This window comes from Engystomops pustulosus, unplaced genomic scaffold (assembly GCF_040894005.1).
Source record: "Engystomops pustulosus unplaced genomic scaffold, aEngPut4.maternal MAT_SCAFFOLD_197, whole genome shotgun sequence".
Lineage (NCBI taxonomy): Eukaryota > Metazoa > Chordata > Amphibia > Anura > Leptodactylidae > Engystomops > Engystomops pustulosus.
Window position 1 is genome coordinate 98,613 of NW_027285077.1, and position 19,911 is coordinate 118,523.

The following is a 19,911-nucleotide window of genomic DNA, read 5'->3' on the forward strand; positions in this document are numbered from 1 at the left end:
AAGGTGTCAGGACACAGGACATGGCAGCTCGCTGTGTATGGGGGTGTAGTCACAGAGGGGTCAGAGCACCCATGCTGACCCCTGACCACTGCTGGCTATGATAGAAAGGTGTCAGGACACACAGGACATGGCAGCTCGCTGTGTATGGGGGGTGTAGTCACAGAGGGGTCAGAGCGCCCATGCTGACCCCTGACCACTGCTGGCTATGATAGAAAGGTGTCAGGACACAGGACATGGCAGCTCGCTGTGTATGGGGGGTGTAGTCACAGAGGGGTCAGAGCGCCCATGCTGACCCCTGACCACTGCTGGCTATGATAGAAAGGTGTCAGGACACACATGACATGGCAGCTCGCTGTGTATGGGGGGTGTAGTCACAGAGGGGTCAGAGCGCCCATGCTGACCCCTGACCACTGCTGGCTATGATAGAAAGGTGTCAGGACACACAGGACATGGCAGCTCGCTGTGTATGGGGGGTGTAGTCACAGAGGGGTCAGAGCGCCCATGCTGACCCCTGACCACTGCTGGCTATGATAGAAAGGTGTCAGGACACAGGACATGGCAGCTCGCTGTGTATGGGGGGTGTAGACACAGAGGGGTGAGAGCGCCCATGCTGACCCCTGACCACTGCTGGCTATGATAGAAAGGTGTCAGGACACACAGGACATGGCAGCTCGCTGTGTATCCAGCCGATAGGTTATCACCTCTCAGGGTGTTATATCTGTGGGTGTCATCTGTAACAGGTCTCCGCACTCTCAAACTGTTTTTCTTTGAAACATCTGAATGCTAAAAATAAAAAGGTAAAAAGTAACAAAGTGCAGTTTTCACCTCACAGCTCGAAATCCAAGAGGAATTACTAGGGGCTATTTAGGGGGGACACAGCTATGAGAAACGACTGATACAGAACAAGATACAAGTAATAATAACAATATTTATAAACGTAACGTAAATGTAACAATAAACATAAAATGGCATCAATGGAACCGTAGATTCTCTACGTGTCCTGTCTGATACATAAGGTGATTTTCTGTGATATTTCAGTTTCATGTGGAGGGAAATTACTATAAGAAATGATTAATCACCGCAAATCCCTAATGACCTCCGTCTGGCAGACGCTGCAGGAAGGGGCGAAGAGCAAGAAAACAACTTACAGTTATTAAGAAAACTTAAGAATTCAAGAAATTGTCCAAACACTAATGAGTCTGGTGCTGGAAGGTCCCCACAGATAACACCCCCAGAAAGACACCCCCAAAGATACATCCAGAGAGGTGATGACACCCAGAGAGGTAACACCCCATCGAGATGACACCCAGAGAGGTAACACCCCATGGAGATGACACCCTCAGAGGTGACTAACAGGTCCCCGCACCCTCAAGCAGTTTTTCTCTGAAACATCCAAATACTAAAATTAATTAAGGTAAAACGTAACAAAATGTATCTCTCACCTCCCAACTTCAACTCCATGAAGAAACTACAAGGGGCTGGGGATGTTTAGGGGGGACACAAGCGACTTATATGAGAAATGTCTAATATAGAGAAAGATACAAGTAATAATAACAATAATAATAAACATGTAACAATATACATAAATTACATTCGTGGAACCTATCACCAAGTTTGACCATACACACTGCAGGAGGTGTGTCCTCACACTGCTGTGCTCTGTGCTCTCTGCAGCCAGTGTTATGTATTGTCCCTGGAGAGATGTGTAATCAGACCTCACACTGCTGTGCTCTGTGCTCTCTGCAGCCAGTATTATGTATTGTCCCTGGAGAGATGTGTAATCAGACCTCACACTGCTGTGCTCTGTGCTCTCTGCAGCCAGTGTTATGTATTGTCCCTGGAGAGATGTGTAATCAGACCTCACACTGCTGTGCTCTCTGCAGCCAGTGTTATGTATTGTCCCTGGAGATATGTGTAATCAGACCTCACACTGCTGTGCTCTGTGTTCTCTGCAGCCAGTGTTATGTATTGTCCCTGGAGAGATGTGTAATCAGACCTCACACTGCTGTGCTCTGTGCTCTCTGCAGCTAGTGTTATGTATTGTCCATGGAGAGATGTGTAATCAGATCTCACACTGCTGTGCTCTGTGCTCTCTGCAGCCAGTGTTATGTACTGTCCCTGGAGAGATGTGTAATCAGACATCACACTGCTGTGCTCTGTGCTCTCTGCAGCCAGTGTTATGTATTGTCCCTGGAGAGATGTGTAATCAGACCTCACACTGCTGTGCTCTGTGCTCTCTGCAGCCAGTGTTATGTATAGTCCCTGGAGAGATGTGTAATCAGAGCTCACACTGCTGTGCTCTGTGCTCTCTGCAGCCAGTGTTATGTATTGTCCCTGGAGAGATGTGTAATCAGACCTCACACTGCTGTGCTCTGTGCTCTCTGCAGCCAGTGTTATGTACTGTCCCTGGAGAGATGTGTAATCAGACCTCACACTGCTGTGCTCTGTGCAGCCAATGATATATATTGTCCCTGGAGAGAGGTGTGATCAGACCTTTGGGTATGTTATGTATAGAACAACACAATGTAATGCATAATAATAATATCTACATTTATTAACCCTTGCAGTTCTTTTCCCCAAATAAATAAAACCTGAGCGTCTCTTAGTAGTAAATGTAATGTCTTTCCTCATTGGTCTCCTGCGCCCCGGGCAGATGACTGCGACTTTTAAGAAAAGATCTGGAGTTTTGGGAATGTTTCATACACAGATGTCACAGGAGGAAGAATTATGACGAGGGAAGAGATCCTGCAGTAATCATCCAGATCACACATTACAAGAAGAAAACCGCAACGTATCCATACCATACAGTGATCAGGAAATGGGGGGGGGGGGGGGCACAGTGATCAGGAAATGGGGGGGGGCAGTGATCAGGAATTGGGGGGGCAGTGATCAGGAATTGGTGGGGGGGCAGTGATCAGGAATTGGTGGGGGGCAGTGATCAGGAATTGGTGGGGGGCAGTGATCAGGAATTGGTGGGGGGGCAGTGATCAGGAATTGGTGGGGGGGCAGTGATCAGGAATTGGGGGGGCAGTGATCAGGAATTGGTGGGGGCAGTGATCAGGAATTGGTGGGGGCAGTGATCAGGAATTGGTGGGGGGGCAGTGATCAGGAATTGGTGGGGGGCAGTGATCAGGAATTGGTGGGGGGGGGCAGTGATCAGGAATTGGTGGGGGGGCAGTGATCAGGAATTGGGGGGGGGGCAGTGATCAGGAATTGGTGGGGGGGCAGTGATCAGGAATTGGTGGGGGGCAGTGATCAGGAATTGGGGGGGCAGTGATCAGGAATTGGTGGGGGGCAGTGATCAGGAATTGGGGGGGCAGTGATCAGGAATTGGTGGGGGGCAGTGATCAGGAATTGGGGGGGGGGGCAGTGATCAGGAATTTGGGGGGGGCAGTGATCAGGAATTGGTGGGGGGGCAGTGATCAGGAATTGGTGGGGGGCAGTGATCAGGAATTGGTGGGGGGGGCAGTGATCAGGAATTGGGGGGGGGGCAGTGATCAGGAATTGGTGGGGGGGCAGTGATCAGGAATTGGTGGGGGGCAGTGATCAGGAATTGGTGGGGGCAGTGATCAGGAATTGGTGGGGGGCAGTGATCAGGAATTGGGGGGGCAGTGATCAGGAATTGGTGGGGGGCAGTGATCAGGAATTTGGGGGGGGGCAGTGATCAGGAATTGGTGGGGGGGCAGTGATCAGGAATTGGTGGGGGGCAGTGATCAGGAATTGGTGGGGGGGGCAGTGATCAGGAATTGGTGGGGGGGCAGTGATCAGGAATTGGGGGGGGGCAGTGATCAGGAATTGGGGGGGGCAGTGATCAGGAATTGGTGGGGGCAGTGATCAGGAATTGGTGGGGGGGCAGTGATCAGGAATTGGGGGGGGGAGTGATCAGGAATTGGGGGGGGGCAGTGATCAGGAATTGGGGGGGGCAGTGATCAGGAATTGGTGGGGGCAGTGATCAGGAATTGGTGGGGGGGCAGTGATCAGGAATTGGGGGGGGGGAGTGATCAGGAATTGGTGGGGGGCAGTGATCAGGAATTGGGGGGGGGAGTGATCAGGAATTGGGGGGGCAGTGATCAGGAATTGGGGGGGGCAGTGATCAGGAATTGGTGGGGGGCAGTGATCAGGAATTGGTGGGGGGGCAGTGATCAGGAATTGGTGAGGGGCAGTGATCAGGAATTGGGGGGGGGGCAGTGATCAGGAATTGGGGGGGGCAGTGATCAGGAATTGGTGGGGGGGCAGTGATCAGGAATTGGGGGGGGGAGCAATCTTCTTCTTTATATCAGTCCAATGAACAAAAATTGGGAACTTACCAAAAATAGTGAAATTGAAAGTTGAGAGCGGCAGGGGAGCGCATCAGGTTACAATGTGTCTGCACACATCTGCCTCATACACAGTGCACCCCACGGCCGCCCACCTACAGCCAGACCCCACACAATGGCCCAGGATTCAGGGGGGTCACAGATTTTGGGGACACACTGGGGTGGAGCCAAAGAGGCATCTACATTGTGAGGGTCCCTTACAGGCGTGATGCAGGGGCCACTATAGACAGTAGGGGGGTCACTAAGGGGTCCATATACTATATGGGTGGGGGGGGGACTCGTGCACATATGCAGCAATGCAGGAGGAGGTTACAGATCATCAGGTCTGATTATGGGAAAGCTGGGTGACTGTAGTCTCTCTGGATCTTCCCAGGACTTAGTATTTCTGTGATTTCTCTCCAGTTCCCCGGGAGACCCCTATAAATAACTGCCCCCCGCTCCGGGGTCGTGTAGCGCTCTGTCATACACGTACACACACGTATACCACACTCCATGTATTATAAACCCCCATAGAAGTGACAGGAGACACAGTGTCCCCTAATAGTTCCTGACAAGGGGGACGCCAAGAACCAGACATGTGTCTAAACCCAGTAAGTACAGTCACATGTGACACGTGTGGTGTGGGGGAGCCGCTGCCTGTCCTTAGAAGCACATGGTAAAAGCCCTGGATCTGTCTGCAGTGACCCAAGGGTTAATACAGACATGTGATGAGCAGGAGGAGTCTGTGTGGTCCATGTTGGCCTCTAGCATAGACCCCTCTGTGATGTCTGTACTGGGCTGCTTATTATGGAGTAGGGGTAGGCTGGTAGTGGGACTCCTACTCCACCTGGGCTCCGGTCCTGGGTTTCTGTATAGCCCACAGGTGCAGGGTCACAGGGGCAGGGCACAGGGTCAGGTCACAGGTGCAGGGTCACAGGGACGGGGCACAGGGTCAAAGGTGAAGGGTCACAGGGGCGGGTCACAGGGGCAGGTCACAGGGGCGGGTCACAGGGGCAGGTCACAGGGGCGGGGCACAGATGCGGTTCCCAGACCTCGTTAGAGCCTGATTTAGTCTGCAGGCCAGAAGCAGTAGGAGAGACACTACCTGGAGAGCTGAAGGCTGGAGCGTGGTCACACAGCGAAGGTAACTGAGCGCCGCCTGATATACTGGTAAAGGTAAAGGATAACCCATACAGTGACTACATAACCCCGCCATATCATTCCTATATACTACCGCCATAGCATTCCTATATACTACCGCCATATCATTCCTATATACTACCGCCATAGCATTCCTATATACTACCGCCATATCATTCCTGTATACTACCGCCATATCATTCCTGTATACTACCGCCATATCATCCCTGTATACTACTGCCATATCATTCCTGTGTACTACCGCCATATCATTCCTGTATACTACCGCCATATCATTCCTATATACTACCGCCATAGCATTCCTATATACTACCCCCATATCATCCCTGTATACTACCGCCATATCATTCCTGTATACTACCGCCATAGCATTCCTATATACTACCCCCATATCATCCCTGTATACTACCGCCATATCATTCCTGTATACTACCGCCATAGCATTCCTATATACTACCCCCATATCATCCCTGTATACTACCGCCATATCATTCCTGTATACTACCGCCATATCATTCCTATATACTACCGCCATAGCATTCCTATATACTACCACCATATCATTCCTATATACTACCACCATATCATTCCTGTATACTACTGCCATATCATCCCTGTATACTACCGCCATATCATTCCTGTATACTACCGCCATATCATTCCTGTATACTACCGCCATATCATTCCTATATACTACCGCCATATAATTCCTGTATACTACTGCCATATCATTCCTCTATACTACCGCCATATCATTCCTCTATACTACCGCCATATCATTCCTCTATACTACCGCCATATCATTCCTGTATACTACCCCCATATCATTCCTGTATATTACCGCCAAATCATTCCTGTATACTGCCACCATATCATTCCTGTATACTACCGCCATATCATCCCTGTATACTACCGCCATATCATTCCTCTATACTACCGCCATATCATTCCTGTATACTGCCGCCATATCATTCCTCTATACTACCGCCATATCATCCCTGTATACTACCGCCATATCATTCCTCTATACTACCGCCATATCATTCCTGTATACTGCCGCCATATCATTCCTCTATACTACCGCCATATCATTCCTGTATACTACCGCCATATCATTCCTGTATACTACCGCCATATCATTCCTGTATACTACCCCCATATCATTCCTGTATATTACCGCCAAATCATTCCTGTATACTGCCACCATATCATTCCTGTATACTACCGCCATATCATCCCTGTATACTACCGCCATAGCATTCCTATATACTACCCCCATATCATCCCTGTATACTACCGCCATATCATTCCTGTATACTACCGCCATAGCATTCCTATATACTACCCCCATATCATCCCTGTATACTACCGCCATATCATTCCTGTATACTACCGCCATATCATTCCTGTATACTACCACCATATCATTCCTGTATACTACCGCCATATCATTGCTATATACTACCGCCATATCATTCCTGTGTACTACCGCCATATCATTCCTGTATACTGCTGCCATATCATTCCTGTATACTACCGCCATAGCATTCCTGTATACTACCGCCATATCATTCCTGTATACTACCGCCATAGCATTCCTGTATACTACCGCCATATCATTCCTGTTTACTACCGCCATATCATTCCTGTGTACTACCGCCATATCATTCCTGTGTACTACCGCCATATCATTCCTGTATACTGCTGCCATATCATTCCTGTATACTACCGCCATAGCATTCCTGTATACTACCGCCATATCATTCCTGTATACTACCGCCATAGCATTCCTATATACTACCGCCATATCATTCCTGTATACTACCGCCATATCATACATTTATACCATCATACCTGGAGAGAGGATTGTGTATAAAGCTGTTATCCGCTCCGCTCAGCGCTTCTCCCTATAATCTGGGGTCTGACATGTCAGATTTTTTTCACCAAAAGTAAAGAAGTGAAAAACCAGGTGAAAGTCCAAAGATATGCAACATTATACAAACAAGAGGAAATTCACCCAAACATGTGACCAGAGGAGGAGCTCACTACATACACATTATACACCACCACTAGGGGGAGCTCACTACATACACATTATACACCACCACTAGGAGGAGATCACTACATACACATTATACACCACCACTAGGGGGAGATCACTACATACACATTATACACCACCACTAGGAGGAGATCACTACATACACATTATACACCACCACTAGGGGGAGAACACTACATACACATTATACACCACCACTAGGGGGAGATCACTACATACAGATTATACACCACCACTAGGAGGAGATCACTACATACAGATTATACACCACCACTAGGGGGAGAACACTACATACACATTATACACCACCACTAGGGGGAGCTCACTACATACACATTATACACCACCACTAGGAGGAGATCACTACATACACATTATACACCACCACTAGGGGGAGATCACTACATACAGATTATACACCACCACTAGGAGGAGATCACTACATACAGATTATACACCACCACTAGGAGGAGATCACTACATACACATTATACACCACCACTAGGAGGAGATCACTACATACACATTATACACCACCACTAGGAGGAGATCACTACATACACATTATACACCACCACTAGGGGGAGATCACTACATACACATTATACACCACCACTAGGAGGAGATCACTACATACACATTATACACCACCACTAGGAGGAGATCACTACATACACATTATACACCACCACTAGGGGAGATCACTACATACAGATTATACACCACCACTAGGGGGAGATCACTACATACACATTATACACCACCACTAGGGGGAGATCACTACATACACATTATACACCACCACTAGGAGGAGATCACTACATACACATTATACACCACCACTAGGAGGAGATCACTACATACACATTATACACCACCACTAGGGGAGATCACTACATACACATTATACACCACCACTAGGGGGAGATCACTACATACACATTATACACCACCACTAGGGGGAGATCACTACATACAGATTATACACCACCACTAGGAGGAGATCACTACATACACATTATACACCACCACTAGGAGGAGATCACTACATACAGATTATACACCACCACTAGGGGGAGATCACTACATACACATTATACACCACCACTAGGAGGAGATCACTACATACACATTATACACCACCACTAGGGGGAGCTCACTACATACACATTATACACCACCACTAGGGGGAGATCACTACATACACATTATACACCACCACTAGGAGGAGATCACTACATACAGATTATACACCACCACTAGGGGGAGATCACTACATACACATTATACACCACCACTAGGAGGAGATCACTACATACAGATTATACACCACCACTAGGAGGAGATCACTACATACACATTATACACCACCACTAGGAGGAGATCACTACATACACATTATACACCACCACTAGGGGGAGATCACTACATACACATTATACACCACCACTAGGAGGAGATCACTACATACACATTATACACCACCACTAGGGGGAGATCACTACATACACATTATACACCACCACTAGGGGGATATCACTACATACACATTATACACCACCACTAGGGGGAGGTCACTACATACACATTATACACCACCACTAGGGGGAGATCACTACATACAGATTATACACCACCACTAGGAGGAGATCACTACATACACATTATACACCACCACTAGGAGGAGATCACTACATACAGATTATACACCACCACTAGGAGGAGATCACTACATACAGATTATACACCACCACTAGGGGGAGATCACTACATACACATTATACACCACCACTAGGAGGAGATCACTACATACAGATTATACACCACCACTAGGGGGAGATCACTACATACACATTATACATCACCACTAGGGGGAGATCACTACATACACATTATACACCACCACTAGGGGGAGATCACTACATACACATTATACACCACCACTAGGGGGAGATCACTACATACAGATTATACACCACCACTAGGGGGAGATCACTACATACAGATTATACACCACCACTAGGGGGAGATCACTACATACACATTATACACCACCACTAGGGGGAGATCACTACATACACATTATACACCACCACTAGGGGGAGATCACTACATACACATTATACACCACCACTAGGAGGAGATCACTACATACACATTATACACCACCACTAGGAGGAGATCACTACATACACATTATACACCACCACTAGGGGGAGCTCACTACATACAGATTATACACCACCACTAGGGGGAGATCACTACATACACATTATACATCACCACTAGGGGGAGGTCACTACATACAGATTATACACCACCACTAGGAGGAGCACACTACATACAGATTATACACCACCACTAGGGGGAGATCACTACATACACATTATACACCACCACTAGGGGGAGATCACTACATACACATTATACACCACCACTAGGGGGAGATCACTACATACAGATTATACACCACCACTAGGGGGAGATCACTACATACACATTATACACCACCACTAGGGGGAGATCACTACATACACATTATACACCACCACTAGGAGGAGCTCACTACATACACATTATACACCACCACTAGGAGGAGCTCACTACATACAGATTATACACCACCACTAGGGGGAGATCACTACATACAGATTATACATCACCACTAGGAGGAGATCACTACATACAGATTATACACCACCACTAGGGGGAGATCACTACATACACATTATACACCACCACTAGGGGGAGATCACTACATACACATTATACACCACCACTAGGGGGAGATCACTACATACACATTATACACCACCACTAGGGGGAGATCACTACATACACATTATACACCACCACTAGGGGGAGATCACTACATACACATTATACACCACCACTAGGGGGAGATCACTACATACACATTATACACCACCACTAGGGGGAGATCACTACATACACATTATACACCACCACTAGGGGGAGATCACTACATACACATTATACACCACCACTAGGGGGAGATCACTACATACACATTATACACCACCACTAGGGGGAGATCACTACATACACATTATACACCACCACTAGGGGGAGATCACTACATACACATTATACACCACCACTAGGGGGAGATCACTACATACACATTATACACCACCACTAGGAGGAGATCACTACATACAGATTATACACCACCACTAGGGGGAGATCACTACATACAGATTATACACCACCACTAGGAGGAGATCACTACATACAGATTATACACCACCACTAGGGGGAGCTCACTACATACAGATTATACACCACCACTAGGGGGAGATCACTACATACAGATTATACACCACCACTAGGAGGAGATCACTACATACAGATTATACATCACCACTAGGGGGAGATCACTACATACAGATTATACACCACCACTAGGGGGAGATCACTACATACACATTATACACCACCACTAGGAGGAGATCACTACATACACATTATACACCACCACTAGGAGGAGATCACTACATACACATTATACACCACCACTAGGGGGAGATCACTACATACACATTATACACCACCACTAGGGGGAGATCACTACATACAGATTATACACCACCACTAGGGGGAGATCACTACATACACATTATACACCACCACTAGGGGGAGATCACTACATACACATTATACACCACCACTAGGAGGAGATCACTACATACACATTATACACCACCACTAGGAGGAGATCACTACATACAGATTATACACCACCACTAGGGGGAGATCACTACATACACATTATACACCACCACTAGGGGGAGATCACTACATACAGATTATACACCACCACTAGGGGGAGCTCACTACATACACATTATACACCACCACTAGGAGGAGATCACTACATACAGATTATACACCACCACTAGGAGGAGATCACTACATACACATTATACACCACCACTAGGAGGAGATCACTACATACACATTATACACCACCACTAGGTGGAGCTCACTACATACAGATTATACACCACCACTAGGTGGAGCTCACTACATACACATTATACACCACCACTAGGGGGAGATCACTACATACACATTATACACCACCACTAGGAGGAGATCACTACATACAGATTATACACCACCACTAGGTGGAGCTCACTACATACAGATTATACACCACCACTAGGGGGAGATCACTACATACACATTATACACCACCACTAGGAGGAGGTCACTACATACAGATTATACACCACCACTAGGTGGAGCTCACTACATACACATTATACACCACCACTAGGGGGAGATCACTACATACACATTATACACCACCACTAGGAGGAGGTCACTACATACAGATTATACACCACCACTAGGAGGAGATCACTACATACACATTATACACCACCACTAGGGGGAGATCACTACATACACATTATACACCACCACTAGGAGGAGATCACTACATACAGATTATACACCACCACTAGGTGGAGCTCACTACATACAGATTATACACCACCACTAGGTGGAGCTCACTACATGCCATGTTATTCCGCTATACAGTGCCCTTAGTGAGATGCTATTTGTGCATGTATAATACTGCCATATACTACTGTCCTCACACACAATGTCGTCATAATGCTGCCATACATGATCTATATATACTGAGCTATATAACCATATAGCACAAGCCCAACAATACTCAGGAATTAATGATAGTATAACAAATAACACAGGTTTATGGGGTCTCTCCTGCTTCCGCCCCAGTTATCACATAAATCACTAATTTCTACAGAAAATGGGGAGAAACTTGTCATTAATATAAATATATCATGTCTACTCCAGTCACAGCCAAAGCTGCGTCAAAGAAATCTGCAGGAAGGCCAGGCAAAGTAGAGCAGTTGTTTTTCTTTCAACTATTAGATCATTCCTTCTCCTGAGCTCCCACAATAACACTGATCTCTGCCGAGATTAATTATGAATGCAGCCTTATATGTAACTAGAGTATGGAGCATAGAGGCAGCTCTGGATGTAACTAGAGTATGAAGCATAGAGGCAGCTCTGGATGTAACTAGAGTATGAAGCATAGAGGCAGCTCTGTATGTAACTAGAGTATGAAGCAAGCATAGAGGCAGCTCTGGATGTAACTAGAGTATACAGCATAGAGGCAGCTCTGTATGTAACTAGAGTATGAAGCATAGAGGCAGCTCTGGGTGTAACTAGAGTATGTGACATAGAGCCAGCTCTGTATGTAACTAGAGTATGTAGCAAGCATAGATGCAGCTCTGGATGTAACTAGAGTATGAAGCATAGATGCAGCTCTGGATGTAACTAGAGTATGAAGCATGGAGGCAGCTCTGTATGTAACTAGTGTGTGAAGCATGGAGGCAGCTCTGTATGTAACTAGTGTGTGAAGCATAGAGGCAGCTCTGCATGTAACTAGAGTATGCGGCATTGAGGCAGCTCTGGATGTAACTAGAGTATGTAGCATAGAGGCAGCTCTGGATGTAACTAGAGTATGTAGCATAGAGGCAGCTCTGGATGTAACTAGAGCAGTGGTTCTCAACCTTTGTAATGCTGTGACCCCGCAATACAGTTACTCATGTTGCGGTGACCCCAAACCATGCGATTCGCAATAAAAACACAATAAAATCGTGGCTCTATAGGCTCTAGGCGACCCCTGTGTTTTGGTCGTTTGACCCCGCTGGGGTCACGAACCACTGAACTAGAGTATGCGGCATTGAGGCAGCTCTGCATGTAACTAGAGTATGAAGCATGGAGGCAGCTCTGCATGTAACTAGAGTATGAAGCATGGAGGCAGCTCTGCATGTAACTAGAGTATGAAGCATGGAGGCAGCTCTGCATGTAACTAGAGTAGGCAGCATAGAGGCAGCTCTGCATGTAACTAGAGTATGGAGCATAGAGGCAGCTCTGGATGTAACTAGAATATGTAGCATAGAGGCAGCTCTGTATGTAACTAGAGTATGCAGCATGGAGGCAGCTCTGTATGTAACTAGAGTATGCAGCATAGAGGCAGCTCTGGGTGTAACTAGAATATGTAGCATAGAGGCAGCTCTGTATGTAACTAGAGTATGCAGCATAGAGGCAGCTCTGGGTGTAACTAGAGTATGCAGCATAGAGGCAGCTCTGGGTGTAACAAGAGTATGCAGCATAGAGGAAGCTCTGTATGTAACTAGAGTATGCAGCATAGAGGCAGCTCTGGGTGTAACTAGAGTATGCAGCATAGAGGAAGCTCTGTATGTAACTAGAGTATGCAGCATAGAGGAAGCTATGTATGTAACTAGAGTATGCAGCATAGAGGCAGCTCTGTATGTAACTAGAGTATGCAGCATAGAGGCAGCTCTGGGTGTAACTAGAGTATGCAGCATAGAGGCAGCTCTGCATGTAACTAGAGTATGTAGCATAGAGGCAGCTCTGTATGTAACTAAAGTATGCAGCATAGAGGCAGCTCTGTATGTAACTAGAGTATGTAGCATAGAGGCAGCTCTGTATGTAACTAGAGTATGAAGCATAGAGGCAGCTCTGTATGTAACTAGAGTATGTGACATAGAGCCAGCTCTGTATGTAACTAGAGTATGTGGCATAGAGGCAGCTCTGGATGTAACTAGAGTATGTGGCATAGAGGCAGCTCTGCAGTTACATGACGGGACCCTCCTCTTCCTCCTACCTTGAGCCCCTGGCAGGGGACTATGAGCTCCGGCTCTGGCTCTTGTCATGGGGATGAGGACCGAGAGATTTAATAAAGACAAACCAGTAATAAAGAAACTTTCACTTTCCAAAATGTTTGTGTGATCTTGTGTAGCCGTGTAATCTACAGCAGCCCCCGCACCCCCGAGGACCCCAGATCTGCTGCCAAGAACCACAGCCTACAGGGAGCGGACCCCGACCCGATGACACTAGGGGGGTTTCCAACATCTAAGAAGAATCAAAGTTACTCCATTTCTCCTCCTTTTCCCCTCATTCCAGACTTCCGCACTCCCTGACCACTACACAGAGCTGAGGTGTCGTCACTAGGACATCTGGTACAACACAACAATATACAAAGACGTAACATGACATAAGTCCCGGCATTAATAAAACAGAACAACAACAACATCATCTGAAAGAAACCAAAGCATCTGCCTCCTGGCCCAGACACACATCAAACCAGACAAAAGCTTTTTTTTACCCGCTCCATATACATTCCCTAATATTTAACTCTATCCTTATAATAAAATAAAAATCATAACAATAATACCAATAACAATACACAACAATAACTATAAAGCCCAATATCACTATATACACTCACAACACAAACCGGCGAATCACCTTCAGAACCGGGGTAGCGTAAGCCGGAAGATGCCCATGCGGTGTACGGAGATCCTTCACTCGCCCTCCTGTCTCCCATTCCTGGAAGAAAGGCCTAAACCATCCCCTGCAGGAGCATACCCACGGAGGAGCCCATCCCCTGCAGGAGTATACCCACGGAGGAGCCCATCCCCTGCAGGAGTATACCCACGGAGGAGCCCATCCCCTGCAGGAGTATACCCACGGAGGAGCCCATCCCCTGCAGGAGTATACCCATGGAGGAGCCCATCCCCTGCAGGAGTATACCCACGGAGGAGCCCATCCCCTGCAGGAGTATACCCACGGAGGAGCCCATCCCCTGCAGGAGTATACCCACGGAGGAGCCCTCTCTTTCCAGAGGTTTGCTACATTGATCTTAAGAAAGGTATTCACTAGGAACACCACAGGGTTGACCATACACAACCCTCCTTGTCTCCTCGTGCGGTAAGTAACCTCCCTCTTGATTAGGTTCAGCCTATTCCCCCATAACAGCTGGAAGAACAGACTGTAGACCCGAGTCCAGAGGGGTTCCGGCAACATGCACACACTGCCCAGATAAATCAGTAACGGGAGCAGGTAGGTTTTGATCAGATTAACCCTTTCTCTGAGGGTCAAAGACCAACCCTTCCACTGGTCCACCCTCTGAGCAGCGATCTTAAGCCTGCCGTCCCAGTTTTGCATGGGGTAATCCCCCTGGCCAAATTCGATGCCGAGAACTTTGGCGGAGTCCTGGGGCCCTAGAAGAGTGTCCGGGAGATCAAAGCCTGGATCCCCCTCTCCCAGCCAGAGACTCTCACACTTATCCCGGTTGATCTTGGACCCAGAAGCCTCTGAGTAGCGGTCAACCTCTGACATCACCCATTGCGCCTCCCCTCCCGAGGACACGAAAACGGTGACATCATCGGCATACGCTACCACCCTTAGAGTGGCTTCCGGTGCTGCCCGGTCCATCCCGACTCCCACCAACGGCCCACGATCAACCCTCCTAAGGAATGGGTCAATCGCGAACACGTACAGTAGTGGGCTCAGAGGACAACCCTGGCGAACACCAGACCCGACCTCAAAAGAGCGGCCAATCCAACCGTTCACAAGCGGGAAACTCTCTGCCCCTGCGTACAAAACTTTCAGCCAATTGACAAACTCCCCCGGCAGGCCATACCTCAGAAGGACAGACCAGAGGTACTCGTGGTTAACCCGATCAAACGCTTTTGCCTGATCCAAGGACAGCAAGTACCCCTTCCAGTTACCAGCCCTGCCCTGCTCCACTGCCTCCCGGACACAAAGCACAGCTCTAAATGTACTGCGGCCTGGAACAGAGCAGTGCTGGGTCCCCGAAAGGAGCCGGGGCGCAAACTGCACCAGCCGATTAAACAGCACCTTGGACCTGTGGCATTACCCTTAGGGTGATGCTACATGTGGCGTTTTCGGTGCATTTAAAAAAGCTTCCATTTTTGACCATTTTTGTCCAGTTTTCCCAATTATGTTTATAGATAAACAGGTTGTACATCAGTAAAGACACAGCTCAGGGTCCGTGGAAAGCTGGGTGACACCCACTACTATCGCTGTACTAGGAGTTGTAGCCCAGGGCTGATATTTCCAGGTAATTTTCCTATGAGAAATACATAGAAATGTAAGTGAGAGGAGATGAGCCTCAGTGGTCGGGGCCGTCCCGGAAGGCGGAGGCCCAGGCGATAACCACCGTCCCCGCACTGCGCAGGAGGAACCACTTCACAGCCACAGGATGCAAATCGATTGACACCCTGCGACCACAAGGAGGAGAGGAAGGAAGAGGCACGAGGCACCAAAACCTCATCAAACTTACAGAACAGATCTCCTAAATCAAGAGACTTGAAACCCGATCCATCCCTACAAGACCATCAGAAACATGGCTGCCACTTATACAACTGTATCCAATCTGGACAACGCTCTGTGAGCTAAACAACCTGAGCCCCAGACTGATACATAGAAGACAAAGCTTTATCTACACTGGATACAATTGTTTCCACTTAGCTGAGAGTAGGACCTGATATGTACAGATTTGCTACAATGTATCAGTTTAGAGCGCATTGTCCAGACCTGATACACTTACAATGTGTCAGTCTGAGTTACATGTATTTGACTCTGCGATTTTGCAACAAAGGTCGCGTTCACGCATTGCGTTGCACCAGTAAGGTTTGGGAAGGAGTCGGGGCAACTACAATGAGGGGTCTTGCGGCTGGGCCCCTTAATGATATTCTTCAGGATGTTCAGAGATTAATGTGGGCTGTGGAGGGTTCTTTTGGGTTGCAGTTGGGGCTTCAGATGTGGAAGTTGGGTTGGACAGTGAGAATGTGGAATCTGTGGGGGCTGAGTTTGGAGCAGCGGGGGCTTCCTTGGAGGCAGGAGTACAGACTGATAAGAAGGTTGGTGCTACGAAGTCGCTGCCGGTCTCTGACCCGGCATAGTATAACTTGTATATCTGCTTTAGGGAGTCCTTGGGGGGGGTCATCTGAATTAGGAAGTGAAGGAGAAGATTTGGAGACAGGAGAACGTAGATATTTTTACTGTTCTACCTCTGAAGTGGTTTCGTATGGAACGGTGGGAAAAGGGAAAGGAGCGGCGGAGATTTCGGAATTGGCTTAACACCTTTGCAATCCTGGGTAGAGAGATTGGGGAAAAGCATCCAGAATGCTGAAACTATTTGGGAGGCGCAGAAGACTTACAGAGGGACGGTGCAGCTCAGATACCATGAACAGTTTCTTCAGCGGATGGCGGTTCAGCCATCTTTAGAGAGGGATCACAGAGAAATTGGGTTGTGGATGCGGTTGATGACGGTGCCGCGTGGTGTGGTCAGATGGTCGTATTTTGGTGGTGAACCAGTGGCAGGGTCATCCTTTCAGTCAGGGACAGAAGTCTGGGCGTGTTGGGTAATCTCTGTAAGTGTTTGGGATATGGGGGCTCTTAACTACTCCTTATCCCCGATGCTTTAAGAGAGGCAATAGTTCAGGTCAGTGGGAGGCAGTTCAGACACCGATAAATCTTGATGCTGTGGCCTGGTTTCGGTAGGTTTCAGATACCATTTAAGGAGTCAGCTGCAAAGAGTCTGTTAGTAGTGAGGGAGAAGTCAGCAAAGGAGGAGCGTTTAGGTAGGATTTTGGGCCCCTTTCCTTCCGCACTGGTTCCTGAGTAGCGCCTAGAAAAGAGCAGAGTAAGTTTAGTCTTATTCACCATCTGTCTTACCCACAGGGGGCATCAGTGAATGATGATGATACCTCATTGACGTCGGTGTCTTACACGTCCTTTGATGCAGCGGTTATGTCGGTGCAGGAGGCTGGTCAGGGGGCCCTGATATTAAATCTGCCTTTTGCCGGTTCACTCGGAGTGTATGCATCTGCTTGGCTGTTGATTTGAGGGGCAGTATTACATTGATACGCGCTTCCCCATGGCCTGCTCCTTTTTTTGCACCTACGTTGAGGCTTTTCGCTAATGCTTGGAGTGGTTCATCCGGGAGGCATCAGGGTTGAAGGCAGATTTCCATTACCTGGATGACTTCCTTTGCGTTGGGCCAGCTAGGGGCTTTGATTGTCTGGTTTTGTTGCGCATGTTGAGGTGTTTGACAGGTTTGGGTGCCTTTGGTGGTGGCACTTGTCACTTTATGCTTCTTGGGGATTGAGATTGGCTCAGAGCTTATGGAGTGTTGGCTGCCAGTGGTCAAATTGGAGGATTTGCTTTTGGTCGTTCAGGAAGTGATAGTGAAGTCAAAGATGACACTGCCGGCTGTACTGTCTTTGTTGGGGAAATTGAACCTTGCTTGTCAGATTGTGCTGATTGGGCGGGTGTTTTGTAGACGTTTGTCTCGAACCACGGTGGGAGTAAAGCGTCCATAACATTTGGTCAGACTGCGGGGTGTGCATGAAGCTTACCTGCGGGTATGGGATCGAATTGTTAGGAAAACATTGTGGATGGCTCCGGTTTCCAATGTGAAGATTTATCGGTTTGGAGATGCTGCAGCATCTGCGGGTTTTGGGGCATTTTTCTTAAGGGGAGTGGAGTGTTGTTGTGTGGCAAGTGGCGGGATGCTGGTATATCGGATAATTGGTGCTTGTTGGAAATGTTCCCGATCGTGGTGGCTGTGGAGTTGTGGGTTTTTGATTGTGACAACATGGTGGCTTCATCTCTTCATGTTATTGTGTTGCTGCAGCATCTGGCGTTGCTTTGTTTGAGTTGGAATGTGTTGTTTAGGGCGGTGCATGTCCCTGGGGTTGAGAGTAACATGCCGGATGCTTTGTCTCGCTTACAGCTGGACAAGTTTCACAAGTTGATACCTGGGGGAGGTAACTGCCTGGAGATATTTTGGGACATGGTGCGTTGAGATTTTTGACCTGGATTCGGAAGTTGTTGGCACCTTCCAGGTGGTTGGCTTACAAAAAGGTATGGAGAGAGCGGTTCTTGTTCCAAGATGATTGGTGTGATTCAAGGGTCCCGCGGTGTGGGCATGGGGCTGTTTTCAGTTATATGGCTTTGTCGTTTGATAGGGGTTTCTCAGGTGCAGTGGCTCATAGGCATTTGGCGACTCTCGCTTTTCTTTTTAAGCCGATTGGGGGTGTGGAGGTGGACGGGCGGATGGCAGAAGTCGGGGTCATTGAACATGTTGTGGAGTTGGTTTGTTAGGTTTGTGTTTTTGAGTATGAGAGGAGCCCCTTTCACTTAGTGTTTCTATGGGCATTTTTTGGAGCGTTTTGAATTGGGGAGTTGGTGATTTGGAGTCGGGGTAGGCCAGCGGGTAGTCAGTTTTGTTGGCTGAGGATGAGCTGCGGATCAGTCTTTTTGCTTCCATGACAGATGGGTCTGGCAGGTTTCTGGTGCAGTTGAGGAGCATTCAAGGATATGAGTTGCCCGGTCATTTGATTCCGGTCTTACATGGAGCTGCGGCCGGCAAATGGATTGTCTTTGTGGATGGCCCACATGAAATCCCAGTTTATTGTGGTGATCCGGGCATGCTTGACTAGATAAGGGTGAACAAGAAGGAGTATAGCACCCATTCCTGCTTACTGGGGC

The 19,911-nt window shown here is 47.8% G+C and overlaps 1 protein-coding gene across 3 annotated transcripts in view; it reads right to left on the reverse strand.

The window, feature by feature from the left end:
* The window catches only part of IL5RA (interleukin 5 receptor subunit alpha), an 89,952-nt gene that overhangs the window by 55,860 nt on the left and 14,181 nt on the right, over positions 1-19,911 (reverse strand). Inside the window, exon 1 of one of the 3 annotated variants that reach the window (XM_072132003.1) lies at positions 14,213-14,334. The exons of 1 other annotated variant lie outside the window; for it this stretch is intronic. The gene's annotated coding sequence lies outside the window, so the exon portion shown is untranslated. Of the gene's footprint in view, positions 1-7,310; positions 7,409-14,212; positions 14,335-19,911 lie in introns of those variants that run through there. One more of the 3 variants, XM_072132002.1, reaches the window with a different exon arrangement.